Genomic DNA, 20,428 nt, shown 5'->3' on the forward strand with positions numbered 1-20,428 from the left:
TCATTATCTTTGGCTTTATTATATTTTGACTTACATTGTTGCTATTCAGAAGTTATCTTTTAAAGTAACTCCCATCCCCACGCCTGCTGTTTTAAAGATGTTTTCTTTGTTCTTCAACTTTCTACAGTTCTACTATGTTGGGAAGTGGATTACTTTTTATTCAGTATGTTTGTCATTCACGAGGCTATTTACTGTGGATCAGCATCTTTCAGTTGTGCAAATTCTCACTATTATCTCCTCAGGTATTGTCTCTGCCCCATTATCTATCTGCTCATTTACTGAGACTCAGATTAAATAGGGTAGTCCTTAGGCCTCTTACCCATTTCTGTTTTTCTTTTTCACTGAATTAAACTTCCAATTTATTTTTCATTATTTCTTCATCGGTGCTTATTCTCTTGTTAAAACTATCCACTAGAGGTTTTTGTTTATAATTTTTATTTCTAGTATTTCTATTTATTACTGTCATATTTTATAGATTCCTAGTCCATAAAGATTTTCAAGCGTGACATATTTCTTTAAATACAGCAAGGGGTTAAGTCTCAGCAGTATGAAGCTATCTGCAGCCACTGCTGCACCAGTTCAATCCCCGGGTCAGGGAGTTGACCCACATGGCACAGCAGACCTCTCCTGTCTTACCCACTCCTCCTCTAAGCAGTGTATTTCAGTCAATCCCCCTGTTCTGCTCCCCACTCTGTCCCTGGTGAGTCCTCTCACCGCCCCCCCACCTCTGGCCTACACCCCACCTCTTGTATACGTAAATATTTAAAATAAGTAAGCACAGCAAGGGTCATTTGTTTTTATAGTCTCTGAAAATTCAAAAATGTCAAGTCTTTATAGATGTATTTTTTTTAAGATTTATTTTTGCATATAAGAACGGGGTACAGGCCAGAGGTGTGGGGGTGTGGGAGGGGAGTGAGAAGATTCACCAGAGATAGAATGAGGAACAGAACAGGCAGACTGACTGAAATACACTTTTGAGGGGAGCAGCGGGTGAGACAGGAGAGGTCTGCGGTGCCATGTGGGTAGCTCCCTGGCCAGGGATCTAACAGTGGCTGCGAATAGCTTTATAGGTTGCGTCTTAACCCCTTGCGCCACACAGGGATGCCCTTTATAGGTGTATTTCTGCTGTTTATGTCACTCTTACTCATACTCACAGTTTTTGTACCTGTGTATGTCTGGTTATCTTTCATTATTATGTTGATCACTTTACATTAAAAAACTTTTAAATTTGAAGCCTAGAACAAAAGCAGATTCCTCCAGATGTCTGGGAGCATTACCTGCCTGGAGTTACCATAATCCGAGTTCAAGGTTTCAGTTTCCTTGGACTACCCAAGAAATATTTTTTTTTTCGTTTTTTTTTTTTTTTTATAGAGGCATGTTTTTATTTATTTATTTATTTATTTATTTGCTTGCTTGTTTTGTTTATACATGCACTGGGTACAGTCAGAAGCGCGGGAGGGTGAGAGAATTCACCAGAGCCAGAGCGGGGAGCAGAACAGGCAGAAGGACCGAAGTACACTGCTGAGGGGAGCAGCGGGCGGCAGGAGAGGTCTGCGCGCCATGTGGGACCCTCCTCCGGTGGCCGGGGAGCAGCAGGGGATCGAACCGGCGCCGCCGAGGCCGCGGGCAGCTTCGCAACCCAGCGCTCAACCGCTGCGCCACCGGGGAGGCCCTACCCAAGAAATATTAATCCAGACCACAAACATGTGCAGGCTGGCTTACTGTCCACCTTTACTAAATATTTGGGAAACATGTCCTATTGGACTCCTGTATTTTGTGCAGGTTCTTGGCTTTGATTTCGGCATTTTTCATTCCAAAGGTTTTCAAAACTCAATTTCATATGGTGAAGTTAGCAAATTCCCTCAAGGCATAAGTGCTTCCCACTTCTGATTATCTGAATCTCCATTTTCCTTTTAAATATTAGACTTTTTATATTAACCCTTCAAAATTCCTCAACTGTTGTATTTTTTCAAGTTTTGTTTTAATTTTAGAACATTCTTATCTCTACCACCAATTCCCCACACTTTACAATATTCTTTATTTTCAAAAACAATTTATGAATTGCTCAGAACTATCTTAAGATTGTAAGGTTATAAATTCCCAATTCAAACCATTTCAAATGAACAAGAGAGTTCTGTTTTATTTAGTAATTCAGTTGATGAAGCCTGCACTAACTCCACACACAGTTGGATCCAGGAACACAAGACATGGTCATTAGAGTTCTCTCTACTCTCTCCCTGCCAGTCTTACTGCTCCTTGAACAGATGAGTTTCTTCCCTAAGACAGAGAAGACAGTCACACACATCTTAAAGTTTATCACACACCCACAACTGCCATCCCAAAGGCAACAGACTATCATATCTTCCTGTTACTTTCTGAACAAAAGTTCTGGAGGTTTGTTTCAATCCCAAGCCTATTTACTGTGGCTAGTCAGAACAAGATTACTTGAAAAACAATGCTGATAAGCAGACTAACTAGAACCATATGGAAGAGGAAAGGAGGCAGTCACTCAAAAGGCAAAGCAGCACACTATTATCAGAAAAGGGATGAAAAAGCACAGCAGGGGCCTCCCTGGTGGCCTAGGGCTTAGGTCTGTCTCAGATTATTACCACTGAGACCAGAGTTTAATCCCTGACCTAACAGGAAGCTAACCCACATATGGGGCAGTGGACCTCTCCCATCTTGCCTGCTGCTACCCATAGCAATGTATTTCAATAAATTCGGGCCTGCCCTCCCGCCCCCATGGCGCAGCGGTTGAGCACTGGGCTGCAAAGCTGCCCGCAGCTTCTGCAGCGCCGGTTCGATCCCCAGCCACTGCGAGGGTCCCACATGGCACGACAGACCTCTCCTGACTTGCCAGCTGCTCCCCTCAGCAGTGTATTTCATCGGTCTGCCTGCTCTGTTCCTGGCTCTGGTGAATTCTCTCACCCCCCTGCACTTCTGACTGTACGCAGTGCTTGTATAAATAAATCTTTTAAAAAAAAAATTCACCTGTTCTCCTCCCCACTCTGCCTCTGGTGAAATCCTCTCACACACACCCCTGCACCTCTGGACTACACCCCAGTTCTTCTACACAAAAAAATTTTTAAAGAGGGGGGAAAAAATAAAAAGCACTGCAGACACACCAAAAATAACAGTTACTTGGGCCCGCTCTTCTTTCCCATTTTCCAATTTCCATCATTCTAAATGCTATTTGACTTCATCTTTTGTTTCCCTGATTTGATTTTAATTCTTCTTTGAGTTTCAAAGATGAACTTAATTGGTCTGTTGCTGTTTCTTTTTTTATCTTTTATCCTGGCTAGCTACTGTTTAATAGATGAAATGCCTTCTTTCATCTCTCTGAAAACAAACTCCAGCCATTCTTTAAAATCTTCTTGTGTTTCTTGTGGGAGATCCATTTCAGGGATTAGATTTACCTGTGTCCTTACTGTGCTGATCTGTTCTACCTCAAAATAAGCTAATAATTAATTCCACATAAATTTTTTTCATGTGATTATGTATGCTGTTGCTTTTAACTTCTTGATCCTTCCTGTTAATGCTTAACAACAGAATAAAAAATTTATAGTCAAACAGAACTCTTCGGACCTCCCTGGTGGCGCAAGGGTTAAGACGCAACCTATGAACTACCCACAGTCACTGCAGCATGAGCTATATTCCCAGCCAGCCAGGGAGCTAACCCACATGATGCAGCAGACCTCTCCTGACTTGCCCGCTGCTCCCCTCAGCAGTGTACTTTGGTCAATCTGCCTGTTCTGTTCCCCACTCTCTCTCTGGTGAATCCTCTCACCAACCCGACCTCATGCCTCTGGCCTGTACCCCAGCTCTTATATGCATAAATAAATCAGTCTTAAAAAAAAAAAAAAAAAGAACTCTTAAGGATTTTCACACGTCATCACCACTCTAACAAAAAACTGAAATTCTTAGTATTTGATTATGCTGTTCCATAAAATAGTACTAAATTGTCAACATCTCGGGCCTCCCTGGTGGTGCAAGGAGTTAAGCACCGCACTATGAAGCAATCCACAGCCTCTGCAGCACGAGTTCGATCCCCAGCCGGCCAGGGAGAAACCCAACATGGGGAAGCAGACCTCTCCTGTCTCACCCAATGCTCCCCTCAGCAGTGTATTTCACTCAGTCTGCCTGTTCTGTTCCCCACTCTGTCTCTGGTGGACTCTCTCACTCCCCGCATCTCTGGCCTGTACCCCAGCTTAAATGCATAAATAAATAAATGCATAATAAATAATGCATAAATAAATAATCTTCTTTAAAATAAATAGACGCATAAATAAATAAATGCATAAATAAATAAATCTTCTTTAAAAATAAATAATCAACATATTTCTGTTCCAAATTAAAATTCAAGTCATAGCAGTACATGGGTGATGTAACATGACGCTGATGTGTTATTACATCCATGTCTATTTCTACTTTGTTAGATTTTGTTCTTTTCAACAAATATCTTTCCATTTTAATCTTAGATCAAGAAGCAAATTCAAGGTATTTTAGGGCAACCTATTGTTTTATAAATGAGAAATACAACCCAGAAAGATCAGCTGTCTTACTAAGGACACATAGACAGTTAAGTTTTTAACAAGGGACTAGAATCCATCACTTCCAAATCCAAGTTCTCTCTTTTGTGTACATTAATAAAGAAAGGCAGGTTAAAAAAAATAATCCACAGTAAATCAAAACACAGTCATTCAAGTTAAATACTAGGCATTCTTCATGTGGCAATAAGCTGTCACTCATCAACCAACTGAAGCATTACATCCTTTTTTTATGCATATAAGAGCTGAGGTACAGGCCAGAGGTGGGGGGGTGGGGGTGCTAGATGATTTACCAGAGACAGAGTAGGGAGCAGAACAGGCAGATCTACTGAAATACACTGCTGAGGGGAGTAGCAGGCGAGAAAGAAGTCTGCTGCACCATGTGGGTTAGCTCCCTGGCCTCCATGACCGTGGATAGAACTTGTGCTGCTGCTGCTGCAGATAGCTTCATAGTGCTGAGACTTAAGTCCTTGTGCCACGAGAGAGGCCCAGAAGCATTACATCCTTTCTAGTCATAAAACAAAGATTATGGTGGCTATGGAGGAGCACTTTATATACCAACATCAGTCATATTCTATGAAGAAAATAAAGGTTTGGTCAAAATAAAAAATATGAGTAAGGGCCTCTCCTGGTGGTGCAGTGGTTGAGCGCTGGGCTGCGAATCTGCCCACAGCCTCTGCAGCGCTGGTTCGATCCCCGGTCCCTGGCAAGGGTTCCACATGGCGCGCAGACCTCTCCTGCCGCCCGCTGCTCCCCTCAGCAGTGTATTTCGTCAGTCTGCCTGTTCTGCTCCCCGCTCTGGCTCTGGTGAATTCTCTTACCCTCCCAGTGCTTGTATAAATAAATAAATAAATCTTTAAAAAAAATGAGTAAGAGACCAACTGTCTAGATGAACGTATAACTTACAAAACATTGCTGAGAGACACTGCCAGGTAAACATGTCTCCAACAAAGATCAAAGCCGTAACAATTGGGTTTAAACAAAGTGTAACTTAGAAAATCTAAGACCCAAAACCCAATCTCAACTAGAAGGAATAGTTTTAAATTGATCAAGGCACCAACCCATTATTTTATTTTCTCCTCAAAAAACTTATTTTCACAATTTTTTTTTTTAATTTTTATTTATGCATACCAGAACTGGGGTCTAGACCAGAGGTGTGGGAGGCAGGTGAGAGGATTCACCAAAGACAGACTGGGGAGCAGAACAGGCAGATCTACTAAAGTACACTGCTGAAGGGAGCAGCGGACGAGACAGGAGAGGTCTGTCACCCGATGTGGGTCAGCTCCTGGGCAGGGATCCTACTCATGCTACAGTGGCTGGCAACAGCCTGATAGCACCAAGACTTTAACCCCTGCATTACTAGGGAGGCCCTCCAGATCTAACTTAATGGATGCTCCTAACTCCCCATATTCTTTCAAACCATACATTATACTGTTAAATTTTAATTAGAAAAAAAAATTTTCAAATTCCAGTAGTCATAATATTTAAATTTTAAAAAAAAATTTTTTTCAAGGACTTAGATAACAACTACAATGGGATTTTTAAATTCATGCATTAATCTTCATCCCTAAAAAATAAAAACATTGGGCCTCCCCGGTGGCCCAGCGGTTGAGCACTGGGTTGCGAAGCTGCCCGCGGCCTCTGCGGCACCGGTTCCATCCCCGGCTGCTCCCCAGCCACCGGAGGAGGGTCCCACATGGCGCGCAGACCTCTCCTGCCGCCCGCTGCTCCCCTCAGCAGTGTGCTTCGGTCCTTCTGCCTGCTCTGCTCCCCGCTCTGGCTCTGGTGAATTCTCTCACCCTCTCGCACTTCTGACTGTACCCAGTGCATGTATAAACAAAAACAAACAAACAAATAAATAAATAAAAACATTCTCAGGGTCTCCCTGGTGGTGCAGATGGTTGAGCACAGCACTATGAGGCTATCCACAGCCACTGCAGCACAAGTTAGATCCCCAGCTGGCCAGGTAGCAACCCACATGGCGCAGCAGACCTCTCCTGTCTCGCCTGCTGCTCAGCAGTATATTTTGGTCAGTCTGCCTGTTCTGCTCCCCATTCTGTCTCTGGTGTATATTCTCACCCCTCACACCTCTGGCCTGCACCCTAGCTCTTGTATGCATAAATAAATAGATCTTTAAAAAAAGAGAGAGAGTAGAGTGTATTACAAACACAAGATCATAGACGAAAATGTGATCATGAATTAGATACCCTCCCCCTTTGCTATAGTGACATTTGGCAAAACTTGGAGTTTCTGTGTGAAGAATATATGGGAAATTTTTGTTTATTGTTGTTGTAACTAATTTGTAAGTTTAAAGTATTTCAAAATATTTTTTTTCTTTTTCTTTTTCTTTTTTTTTTTTTTTTTTTTTTTTGTGGGACACTCGCCGGTGGCCGGGGATCCAACAGGCTCTGCAGAGGCTGCGGGCAGCCTCGCAACCCAGCGCTCAACCACTGCACCATCAGGGGAGGCCCTTTCAAAATAATTTTTAAGGCATTAAGTATGTATGTGCTAAGCTTAAAGTTTTCCTATTTTGGCCTTATTGCTTGAGTATGTAAGTCTTTTCCTGCTTTTACTGTCACAGATGAAATATTAGAACTAGGTGAATAAATATGTCACACAGCAAATTACTGATTACAATTGGTCTCTATCAGCTGAAGAAAACTAGAAATGGGCTGTTTTTCTTTCTTGTATTTTAAGGAAAGAGTAATTGGAAATTCATAAGGGTTAAGTAACGGCCAAAAACATAAAAACACAATTAACACTACTTTATCTAAATTTTATCCAACAAAACTTTCCTACAGGCTGTGTATCAACAAATCAGATTTTCTAAATTTGCATATATACTTGTTATTGACTGTAATTCTGTAAACTAGGGGGGAGGGTAAAGTCTTATCTCAGTACCAAGACAAAGCCTTGCATAGTATTGAGACCACATTTGCTGAATTCAGGAATGAAAACTAGGTTCCTGTCTGATTTTATGCCCATGTTAGCTTTACCACATTGAAGGCTATCAAACAGATCAGTGGCTGAATGTAAAAACCATAAATTTTACCCCAAAGCTGTTTTTCAACCTCGTTATAATAGTTATATTAACCTTGTTTATTAAGTAAAATCAGTAAAGTTAGTAACATCTCTAATTTGTTTATCATTTAATATTATCTACACTTGGGCCTCCCCAGTGGCGCAGCGGTTGAGCGCTGGGTTGCGAAGCTGCCCACAGCCTCCGCGGCGCCGGTTCGATGCCCGGCTGCTCCCCGGCCACTGGAGGAGGGCCCCGCATGGCGCGCAGACCTCTCCTGCCGCCCACTGCTCCCCTCAGCAGTGTGCTTCGGTCTTTCTGCCTGCTCTGCTCCCCGCTCTGGCTCTGGTGAATTCTCTCACCCTCCCGCGCTTCTGACTGTACCCAGTGCATGTATAAAAACAAAACAAACAAACAAACAAATAAATAACATGCCTCTTAAAAAAAATACTTATAAAAAAATATTATCTACACTTAAAACATATAACTGGATATTAGTATAACATGGTAGTTAAGTGTATGGGCTTAGAATCCAACTGCCTAGAGATTTATATTAAAACTGCCTCTTTAGGGCCTCCCTGGTGGCGCAGCGGTTGAACACTGGGTTGCGAAGCTGCCCGTAGCCTCTGCAGCACCGGTTTGATTCCCAGCCACCAGGTGAGGGTGCCACATGGCGCGCAGACCTCTCCTGCCACCCGCTGCTCCCCTCAGCAGTGTACTTCATCCATCTGCCTGTTCTGCTCCCAGCTCTGGCTCTGGTGAATTCTCTCACCTTCCCGCGCTTCTGACTGTACCCAGTGCTTGTATAAATAAATAAATCTTTAAAAACAACAACAAAAAAAACTGCCTCTTTATATTTAACTTCCTGGCGGCACAGGAGGTTAAAGTCTCAGCACTAGAGCCAGCCACTGCCATCCCCGGCCAGGGAGCTACCCACATGGCACAGCAGACCGCTCCTGCCTTGCCCGCTGCTCCCCTTAGCAGTGCATTTCAGTAGATTTGCCTATTTAGCTCCCCACTCTGTCTCTGGTGAATCCTCTCACCCCAAACACCTCCAGCTTGAACCCTAGTTCTTGTATGCATAAAAATAGGAATTAAAAAAAAAAAAAAGCTGCCTCTTACCAGGGTGTGAAAATATACATTTGCAGAGATTTAAACCTGTAACCTGGAGCAGATACCAAGATGCAAACCTACTTTTTTTTTTTAATTTTATATATTTTTACATCATTTTTCATTTTTGCACAATGTATGCATTTTCATCTTGGTTATATTCCCCAGACAATTCCCACCCCCCCTTATTTTGACCCTAATCCCTCCTCCCCTCCCCCTTGCAAACCTACTTTTTACCTCAATAATCATAATTTGGAAAAAATACAATAAAAGCCATTGAATTGATTTTTTAAAAAACTGTCCCACACTTTTTTCTAGCCTCCCTAAACTTCCTCCTCCTCAACATTAAAATGGGAATCCTAACAATGCCAGCATCCACTTTATCAATTGCTATGAGGATTAAATGCCTTAATGTAGATAATGCTTAGAATAGTAAGTTCATATACTCTCAAAAACTTACTAGTAGTTATTGGCATTCTTGTCTAACCCACTCCTCTCCATCCCCCAATTTTGTTGTATCCTCCATGAAAGCTTACTACTTTAAACTATTTAAAACAACAATGTTAAAAGTACTATGGGGGCCTCACACAATACCGAGCCAATGCAGAAGGCCTCCACTCTGTTGGATAAGTGAAAAGACTTTTTTTTTTATGTAGCATTTTTTTTTGGGGGGGGTGAAGATTTATTTATTTACTTATTTATTTATTTACACAAGCACTGGGTACAGTCAGAAGCGTGGGAGGGTGAGAGAATTCACCAGAGCCAGAGCGGGGAGCAGAGCAGGCAGAAGGACCGAAGTACACTGCTGAGGGGAGCAGTGGGCACGGCATCCTGTCGCACCATGTGGGACCCTCCTCTAGCCGGGGAGCAGCCAGGGATTGAACCGGAGCTGCAGAGGCCGCAGGCAACTTTGCAACCCAGCACTCAACAGCTGCACCACAGGGGAGGCCCTTCACTACTTTCTTTTTCTACACTAATACCATATTATATTTGCATAAAGTAAAAACAAACAAACTATACTTTTGCTATACTGTAAAAACAAAAACCTCAAAAATCCCCATCAGGATTGAAAAGGAAGGAAACTGACACATGCTACAACACAAATGAACCTTGAGGACATTATGCTAAACTTATAAATAAACAGACCCAAAACACTTCTAATTTTCAATAATCATTTCTGTTTTTCACACATTCATTCACTCTCCAATCTGCTTACTCCAGCTGAGCATTATGGGTGGCCTGAATCCACATTACAGGGCACAACTCAGGACCCAAGCCTGAGCCAGGCATTCTTCAAAATCACAGAGTCCCCCCTCCCCCCTTTCCTCTCTCTCTGACTGAACAATGTAGAAACACCAATGAACCTGACATTGTCTTCTTTCAGATGTGAGAGGAAACAAGATCATCCAGAAAAAGTCTGTGGACATGGGGAGGACATGCAAGCTCCACAGATAGTGGCACTGGCCCAGAATCCTTGAACAAAAACATTGAGAACTTGCTATACGCTTGTACATCGATGTTCACAGCTGCAGTATAACTGCCGAAAGGTAAAAACAACCTAAATGTCCGTCACCTGACAAATGAATAAAATGCAGCACTAACGTACAATCTAAGATTATTCAGTCACAAAAAGGGCAAAATGTTCATATATGCTACAATAGATGAACCCTGGAAGCATTATGCTAAGTAAAATAATCCACACACAAAACCACAAATATTGTGATTCCACTTGCATAAATTATCTAAAATAGGCAAGTTCAGAGAGACAGAAAGTAGATTAGAGGTTATCAGAGACTAGGGGAGGGAGTTAAGTGGGAGAGTTATCACTCAATGGGTACAGAGTTTCTACCTGGGGTGATAATAAAGTTTATAAAAATAGTGGTGATGGGGACCTCCCTGGTGGCGCAAGCAATTAAGACCCAACCTATGAAGCTGTCCACAGCCTCTGCAGCGGAGTTTGATCCTCAGCCAGGGAACTACCCACATGATGCAGCAGACCTTTCCTGTCGCGCCCGCTGCTCCCCTAAGCTGTGTATTTCAGTCAATCTGCCTGTTCTGTTCTCCACTCTGTCTCTGGTGAATCCTCTCACCCCCAACACCTCTGACCTGTACCCCAGTTCTTGTATGCATAAATCTTTTTTAAAAAGAAATCACATTAAGCACTTTAATTTATTTAACCTTCACAACCTAAGAGAAACAGGTTATATTATCACCATCCCCATTTTTAAAATAAAGAAAAATGAGGTGAGAGTTGCCCGAGATAACACAACCAGGAAGTGACAAGAGCCAGAATTTGGATGTAGGCAACGTGATTTTTAAACTTAGAGCTATACCCACAAGGCCACGCACACTCCCCTTTTCTCTCAATAAAAATTCATTTTGCCTCTCAAGTTACACTTTTTAAATAAATTATTTAAAAATTCTCATTTGAGGGGCTTCCCTGGTGGCGCAAGGGGTTAAGCACCACACTATGAAGCAATCCACAGCCTCTGTAGCATGAGTTCGATCCCCAGCCAGCCAGGGAGCATCCCACATGGTGCTGCAGACCTCTCTTGTTTTGCCCGTTGCTCCCCTCAGCAGTGTATTTCACTCAGTCTGCCTGTTCTGTTCCCCACTGTCTCTGGTGAATCCTCTCAACACCCCCCCCCCCATCTCTGGCCTTACCCCAGCTCTTGTATGCATAAATAAATAAATCTTCAAAAAAAAATTAAAAAAAAATTCTCATTTGAAATCAAGTTACACCAAGGAACAATGCGTAAATCAACAACTCTGACAATCCTGGCTCTATTGTATTTTCTCTCACTTTCCCAGTAGGCCAAAGTGTGTAAGTGCAGGAGTAATGCCAGAAACAAGAATGGCGATACAAGACAAAAACTGTAGGGCCTCCCTGGTGGCGCAGGGGCTTAAGACACAGTGCTATCAAACTATTGGCAGCCATTGCAGCACAAGTTCAATTCTGGGCTTGTCAGGGTGCTAACCCACATGGCGCTGCAGACCTCTCCGGTCTCCCCCGCTGCTCCCCTCAACAGTGTATTTCAGTAGATCTCCTGTTCTGCTCCCCACTCTGTCTCTGGTGAATCCTCTCAACCCTCACACCAGCATCTCTGGCCTGTGCCCCAGTTCTTGTATGCATAAATAAATAAAACTTTTTAAAAAAAGACAAAAACTGCAGCAATGAAGAGAAAAACAAAAAAAAACTACAAAGGTGAGAGAGTTCCAGCAAAGGAGAGGGAAGAGAAGCAAATGACAGAGGACAAAAGAGGTTAAGAACAGAGAATGAAGAATAAATACCAAGATAATACCTTCAGTACTTCAGGTGATTTATCCACTTAAGTTTACCAGTATACAGTCTCTACAAACTAGTTCTTTTTTTAAAGTTTTTTAAAATTTATTTATATATATTTTACATTATTGTTCATTTTTAAACAATATTCACCTGTTCACCATCACCACAGTCACCTATGCTCCTCCCTCCTTCCATCCCTCCCAACCCTCTCCCTACCTTGCTGAATGTTTCTAGTTTATAACTGTTTGTTTTTGTTGTGTTGTTACTATTTTATAATAATTGTATTGTTATTATTTTCCCCCTGATGTCTTATAACACTAGTTCTTATCTCCACACCCCACCCCCAAATCCAAAGGTGGGCAGCCTTAGTTATACCTCAGTTATACCTCTTCATATGGCTATGCTGCAATTTCAGCCCACTGATCACAAGGAATCTCAACTTTGTGGTTATAAGAAACAGCTAATTTATTGCATTTCCTTTCTTTCAATGGGTAACAAATAAGCTTAACTCAAAATGCATACAACTGGGCCTCCCCGGTGGCGCAGCGGTTGAGCGCTGGGTTGAGAAGCTGCCCGCGGCCTCTGCGGCGCCGGTTCGATCCCCGGCTGCTCCCCGGCCACCAGAGGAGGGTCCCACATGGCGCGCAGACCTCTCCTGCCGCCCGCTGCTCCCCTCAGCAGTGTACTTCGGTCCTTCTGCCTGCTCTGCTCCCCGCTCTGGCTCTGGTGAATTCTCTCACCCTCCCGCGCTTCTGACTGTACCCAATGCATGTATAAACAAACAAATAAATACATAAATACATAAATAAAAATACATGCCTCTTAAAAAAAAATGCATACAACTTTGGTAGGAAAATACTATGGATGATCTTCAGTAGATTGCTAATAATAAAATTCAGAGGGGCCTCCCTGGTGGCACAGGCAGTTGGCAGTGCTTGCCAACTATCCACAACCTCTGCAGCGCAGGTTCGATCCCTACCAGCCCGGGAGCTACCCACATGGCGTGGCAGACCTCTCCTGTCTCACGCCCACTGCTCCCCTCAGCAGCGTATTTCAGTCAGCCTGCCTTTCTGTACCCCTCTTTGTCTCTGATGAATCCTCTCAGCCTCCCACACATCTGGCCTGTACCCCAGTTCTTGTATGCATGAATAAATAAATCTTTTTTAAAAATAAAATAAAATTCATAGCAATTATCTTTCAGGTAAATTGCTGCTAACAAATTTCTGTAAAGTGAAACTGGGTTATCGGAGCATTTCTTCTCAAACAACTCTTCAAAAAATGCTTTCCCAGGGTCTCCCTGGTGGTGCAAGGGTTTAAGTCCCAGCACTACGATGCTATACCCAGCTACTGCAGCAGAGTTTGATCCCCAGCAAAGGAAGTGACCCACAAGGCTCAGCAGACCTCTCCTGCTGCTCCCCTCAGCAGTGTATTTCAGTGGATCCACCTGTTCTGCTCCCCACTGGTGAATCCTCTCACCCTGCACCTCTGACTTGTCCCCCAGCTCTTGTATGCATAAATTAATAAATCTTAAAAAAAAAAAAGCTTTCCCTTAGACATGCACAAAAATCATTTGATCATCATCTATTTAAGCCAGGGGTTAAGCCAATTTTATGTTAATTATACCACAGCAGTCATCAAGAGTATTATTTACAGTATTTACTAACTTACCGTTTCCAATAAAAGAATGTAATAAATGGTAGAATTAGGTAGGATGCAACAGCAAACAGTCACAACTAATAACAGAAAAGGTTAAAAGTGTTTGGTAATTTTTCAGTGTTTTACTTACTGCTTCTTACTGGTGAAATCATCCTGGAGCAGAGACCTTATTTTTTAGATTTTATGTTTCAGAACACACCATCACCATCATCTCTGATCATCAAAATTGACAGAACATAGTTGTATAAGTTAAGCTGTTCCTCCTACCTAAGATTACTTTTCCCAGGAAGAAACCACTCATAAAAAAACTAAAATTCTTTCTTTTTAAAAAAAGATTTATTTTTATTTACGCAAATAAGAATGGGGGCGCAGGCTAGAGATGCAGGGGGTGATAGGATTCACCAGAGACAGAGTGGGGAGCAGAACAGGCAGACAGACTGAAATACATTGCTGAGGGGAGCAGCGGGCAACACAGGAGAGATCCGCAGCACCATGTGGGTCAGCTCCCTGGCCAGGGATAGAACTCATGCTGTAGTGGCTGCCAATAGCGTCATAGTGCTAAGACTTAACCCCTTGTGCCACCAGGGAGGCCCCCTAAAACTCTTCCTTAATAAGACTTGTGCTCCACGAAAAGAATTCCAAAAAGCCTACATATTACTAACAAAGTCTTGGCAGTCATATTTTTAAAAGCCAAATTGTTGGACTTGTGTGGCACTGGGAATTCCACAGGCTCTGCCTGGCCCAACCTATCTCAGTGCCAAGCTCAAGTCCTATAACCCCATAAGAGTTTCCATATGATCCAGCAATTCCACTCCTAGGTATTTACCCAAAGGACACAGAAACATCAATTCCAAAGAACACCTGCACCCCTATGTTTATAACAGCACAATTTACAATAGCTAAGCTTTGGAAACAACCCAAATGCCCAAAAATAGATGACTGGATCAAGAACATGTGGTACATATACACAATGGAATATTACTCAGCATTCAAAAAAGATAAACACATGCCATTTGCAGCAACATGGATGGAGCTGGAAGGGATCATGCTCAGCGAAATAAGCCAGAAAGAAAAAGAAAAATACCAGATGGTCTCACTCATAACAGGAATCTAGAAAACCTAAATAAGGGACCAGGAAAAAGAATAACTATAAGAAAGAAAAAAAATCAAAATCAACAAAACAACTATGAACCAGAGACACAATTTGGGGGGGGGTCGGGGAAAGGAGGGATTGGGGTCAAAATCAGGGGGTAGCAATTGTACGGGGAATATAAAAATAAATAAAAGTGAAGGAAAAAAAAAAAAAAAGAGTACCCAAACCTTAGGTTCTTCTGTGATGGGATGATGCAGGTACCTCTGAGAGGAGATACTAAATGCCTGTGATAGTAAATGCAAGGAAGTGGGGGGCAAAGCAAGATTGTTCAATTTCTAATCTATTTTGTATTCAAAACCCTGACTCCTTTTTATTTTTTTTAGAGAATTATTTACACATACAAAAACTGGGGTATAAGCCAGAGGTGGGGGGGGGGGGTGTTGGGGGAGAGGATTCACCAGAGACAGAGTGGGGATCCAGAACAGGCAGATCTTCTGAAATACACTGCTGAGGGGAGCAGTTGGTGAGGCAGGAGAGGTCTGCTGCACCATGTGGCTTGCTCCCTGGCCGTGGGGGGATCTAACTCATGCTGCAGTGGCTGCTGATAGCCTGATAGCGCTGTCTTTAACCCCTGTGCCACCAGGGAGGACCCTGACTCCTTTTTAAACTAATTAATAACTTAAAGAATCTTAACTCTGAGTTTTCCAAGCAATCTACAGGATGCAGTCGAAATTATTTGTGGTTATTTTTAGATCTAGGTAATGAAGATAATGAAAAGCAAACATACAGAATACTTTTCCTGTACTTATAAATTAGTTTTACACCGTGGTGAAAGATTCTCAAAATGCCACCCTAGGAGCATTACCTGGGAACTAGAAATGCAAATTACCGGGCCCCACCCAGGACCTGAGAAAGTCTGGGTGGGGCCTAGCAATTGTGTTTTAACAAGGCCTGCAGGAGATGCAGATGTGCGCTGTTGGAGTATGATGATAACCACCTTGTGGGTTAAGAGTTCCAATGCCTAGGTTCAATCTAGGAATTATGGTTTATTTACTGGGTAATGAGTGAATTACCCATCTTCTCTAGGCTTGTTCCTCGCCTGTAAAATGGATTTACGTGGTTGTTACGAAAATTAAATAAGAAAAACATATATTAATTAAGCACTTAAGAATGGTGACAGTAAAAAAACGTTCAAACATTAGCTGCAGTTAACTACTGTTTGCACTTACTGGTTGTAGACGGGAAGGGGTGGGGGGGAAAGACAAAAACGGAGAGGCTTAATCCCTACCCCATCAAGAGTTTAATACCTAGTGACTGGGCCAGAACCAAACACTCTAGAGGAAATAAAGACGCCTTTCTCCGAGGGGCAAAACAAGTTGACTGGGACACTGTAAGAAAAAACCAACAAATTCTGACCAAACAATCAAAGAGAGGCCTTAAAGAAGTGACTGCCTATGAGCAAGAGGGGACAAAAGTCATCCCAGCCTTCACGGTGCGCCAAAATCCCAAGAAGCAGGCGCCACGAAAGCGTAAAGCCGAACACAGAAGCAGCTGAGGACCGAACAAAGCAAAAATACGGAGCAAAATCAATCATCCCAAATCATTGGCCACAGCCTTGGCAGACCAGGCCTCCTCCTGGCACCCCGCTGCACAGTCTCATTTGCAAACTAACTTCCCCTTTTTGCCTCCCGGACAGCCAGAGACTACTTTTAGGCGCTGTGGCTTATCAAGTTCGTTGCCCGCAACAAAGTTGCACGCTCACAAGTCAGAAGTCTGCACTGGCCCCACGTTCGCAGGCGTGCGCACTCCTCGGGCATGCCCGGCGTCTGCACGCGCTCGGGCTCCAGAGGGCAAACAGCGCTTCATCAGAACCCCAAGCCTGCAGAAGCACACGGCGGAGGGGAGCGGGAAAAGTGCACAATTTCTCGTCGTCTTCCTCCCCAGTGACCCCGTCCGGGTGCCGGGCTCATCCACAAGGTTTATTTTCAGGGCCTGAAGGCAGAGGTTTTCCTTCCGGTCATTGTGTTTATTTCCCCCAAAAAACAGGCCTCGCGGGGCAGGCGCGGCGCCGGGCCCGGGACAAAGCCCACTCCGGGCTCCACCTGGGCGCGGGCAGCGGCGGGGAGGGGCGGCGGGCCCGGCCCGCTCGCCGGCCGCAGTTACCAGGCAGCGCGGCCCCGCCCCCGCGGCCCGCCGGCCAATCCCGCGCGTCTGCTACCCGGGCGCACGAGCCCCAGAGACACAGAGCGAGCGCGACCCCACGGCTCGGGCCTGGCATCGCGCGCGCACCCACACCCGCCCGAGCCGGCCAATCAGCAGCCGGGGCATGCGCAGCCCGCAGGCTCGCTCGCTCGCGCGCCGGCCTCACGCGTGAGCCCCCCCCACGCAGCGCCGGCGCGCGCGCCCCTCCCCCACGCGCACAGGCGCGCGCGTGCAACTGTCGTCCCCCGCGACCGCGTCTGCTCCCGCCCCACCCCCAACGCCGGCAGGCCTGGAGGTGGGGGGGGCCCGGGGGCCCCGACCCCGCCGCCGCCTGCCCCCAGAACCCCAGTCCGCGTAGGCCCCTGAGGAGAAGGGTCTCAATAAAAAATGCGTTCTCTAGAGGGCCCCGGGAGGGGGGCGCGGGGGGACAGGGCGCGAGGGACTCACCCGAGTGCAACCGCCTCCAGGCAGCGCCGGGGCGGGGGATGCCGAAGGGAAGCGAGTGTGGGCCGCGCGCGAGCGGCGGCGGCGGCGGAGCAGCCCCGGGCTGAGGAGAGCTGGCTAGCGGACGGGAGGTGAGAGGGCGAGGGGCCCGTGCGTCTCGGCCGAGCTCCTGTCACCGCCGCATGGCCGCCCCGGCAGGGCCTCGCTCAGCTCCTAGATTCGATCACAGGGGACCGAGGGAGAGGCCGGGATAACCGCGGCAGGCAGGCGGCCACGGCTAGAGAGCGCGTGCGGGGAAGCGGGGGGGCGATCCGTGGCCCCTTTTCTCTGCTCTCCCAGCTTCACTCTCACCCTCCTCCTCTTTTTTTTTTTTTTTTTTTTTTGTTCCTCGAAGGCGCGCTGCGCGTGCGCAGCCGCAGCGCCGCCCAGCGGGAATTGTAGTTTCTGATTCGTCCCCACCAACGCGTCGGCGGGAGCAGTAGACTACGATTCCCAGGAAGCCTCGCGCCGTCGAGCCCCGAGCCCGAGGACGCGGCGAGTGCGGCGCCCGGCCCTCTCCAGCAAGGACTGTCAATGGAGGAGCGGGTGGTGGGAGCAAGAACATGGCTGCACCTGGGGCCTGCGCGGCCGCAGGGTGGGGGAGGGGAGCTGGAGCGCGGTGGGGAAAATCTAGGCCGGTGGTGATTCCAGCCGGCTCCCTGCAGCGCTCCAGCCCGTCTCGGAACGGCCCGTGGCGCGCCCTTTATTTTGCATCCGAGAATCCCTGCAAATTGCGAGGCCGAAACGCGGCACAGCCCGGTGAGCCCCGAGGCCGAACATGCCGCCCTCGGGGCTCCGCCAGGGACTTCCCCCGCCCGGCACCACCCTCCCGGACACAAAGAGCCCCTGTTAGTGTTCGAAGCTTGCCTCAAAAGCAGCCAAAAGAGACTGTTGCCCCAACTTTGCACCGCGAGGCAAGGGGACTCTTCTGTTTTAATTTACACACACACACACACACACTCCCCACTTCGTGCTCTGTCACGCAACATTTAGAAAGAAAGTTCAGAAAGAAAAGCCCTGGAGTAGGAGAGAAAACCTGATTTGTAGCCCGTTTTGTTCTGTCAAAGCTAAGCACTTTTATTCAAACCCCTCCCCCCCGGTTTTTTACCTCTCAACTTTAATAAGCTCGTGAATTTCCAAAGTGGTGAGACATTACTATTCACCTAAGTTAAGTTCAAAAGTTTGTTGTTGTTGTTGTTGTTTTTTAACACTCAAGCCCAGGGACTTTAGATGTTTATGTAAAGGACGAAAATCAAATGATTTGGTATTTTTCTCCCCACTGGAGGAGATGCAGGCCAAACAAGCCGTCCTCCTCTCCCCTCCCCCTCCTCCTCGGTAGGTGGCGACCACGGTGCTTTTTCCAGCCTCCCAGCCTTTGTCGCTAGCTAGAAAACTTTCCGAGCAACCAGTCTTTTGATGTAGGTCCAAGACATTTCCTTTGAATTTGGGTTCACAGATTGGCATTCCCCATCTTCTTTCTTGCATAGACCGCACCCATAAAGTCTCATCTAGAATTTCCATGTTGAATTTCTTTAATGTAGATGGAAAATAAAATTTCCCTGCGAAGCAATCTGATTTAAAAGACTTGTACATTTTAATGATTTCCCCTACAATCTTGCAGTCATTTTATCTTCTCCTTTGTCGAGTCACTCCAAGGTGTTTAGTTTTCATAAGGACAGTTTTCTTTTTGCACTCATTTCATTAACATTTAAAAAATTTTATTTATTCCATATTCCCAATATCACCTACAACTGGCATGATTAGGAGTAAACTTAACTCTGACGCCTACAGCTTAGAGGGTAAGAGCTGCCAGCTAAGAGCTGCAGACATTCATCTGCTGGGAGTGTGCTATGTTTTAGGAAGGGACGGTTTCCTGGGATCTTTGGGAGGTGGAGGATAGTGACTGGATGTCATGGAGTTCGGGTACACATAGGGAGAGTGTTGAGAGTGAGTTAGTAAAGCAGAAGCTCATTTAGTGAAGATTACCCTTGTCATTGAAAATTTGTTTAGGAGATGGTTCCTTTTATAAATCTGTTGAACTATGCAGAGTGGAATATTGGAGCAATTCCAATTTCTTTGAGGTTGAAACAGCTCCTAAAACTTTAGCTAGCATTAAATTGGCTCTAGACAGAAAGCTCGCCCATTGGGGCAATGAACAGTGTATGTTTTGAACAGTGTTTGAAGATGATAGGGGGTTAAATCTGCCACCCTCAAACTATGTCTCTTTGATAAAGAATTATTTCACAGGAGGAGCTCTGAAATCTGGGTGGAGGTTGCCCTCTCCTAAGAGACATTTATATGTGTAATGGAAAATCTCCCTTTGTAAGGGCGTCTCCCTCACTAAGTGGGGAAGACCTAATCTCCTTGCCTCTTATCAGTGAAAAAAAGCAGAACTTAAATCACATAACCATCTTGCCCTTGCTTGCTGTGCCTTTCCTGTGACCTCCTGTGGCTGACCTACTCCTCTAAGACATGGCTTTGTCTTAGACGAAGTTATTTAAGGCGATATCTGAAGCCATGTGGGTGATGCTCAGTCTTATTGGGTATCTCCCATGTATCCAGGAGGTATCCATGATATTATTAAACTTCTTTTTGTTTTTTTCCCCTCATCAATCTGTCTGATTGTTGGCCAGCCTAGAAGAACCCAAAAGGGCACTTGAAGATTTGCCCCGTACCCCTATAAAGCTAAGCTTTTTTCTTAGTATACTGCTGTTGAGTGGTGTAACCCTCCAATTCATGTCACCCATTCATAAACATGATTTTTCAGTCTTCCCTCAGGCCTGCCTTTCCACCTCGAACACTAGTTGTACACTTCTTGCTGCTCTTTAATCAATGTCTCCCTCACCGGATTGGTAAAGATGCTTACATTAATTGTGATCTTTGTTCTAAGCAACTTTGGATACCATCCAACGTAGGATCAGATTGCTGTTTTTGGGTTTGAGCAACAGATAAGAAAATAAATCAGGGATTTATGTTTGGGGTTTATGTCTCATGGAATCCTCCTTTGTTTAAATCACACTCAACTTGCTTTG

General features: G+C 45.1%; 1 protein-coding gene across 1 annotated transcript in view; it reads right to left on the reverse strand.

The window, feature by feature from the left end:
• Positions 1-18,010, reverse strand: part of GTF2I (general transcription factor IIi) — an 88,359-nt gene extending 70,349 nt beyond the window's left edge. Inside the window, exon 1 of the mRNA XM_084249734.1 lies at positions 17,361-18,010. The gene's annotated coding sequence lies outside the window, so the exon portion shown is untranslated. The remainder of the gene's footprint in view (positions 1-17,360) is intronic.
• Positions 18,011-20,428: the final 2,418 nt, after the last annotated feature.

The sequence above is a fragment of the Talpa europaea genome (genome assembly GCF_964194135.1).
Source record: "Talpa europaea genome assembly, chromosome: 12".
NCBI classification, from domain to species: domain Eukaryota; kingdom Metazoa; phylum Chordata; class Mammalia; order Eulipotyphla; family Talpidae; genus Talpa; species Talpa europaea.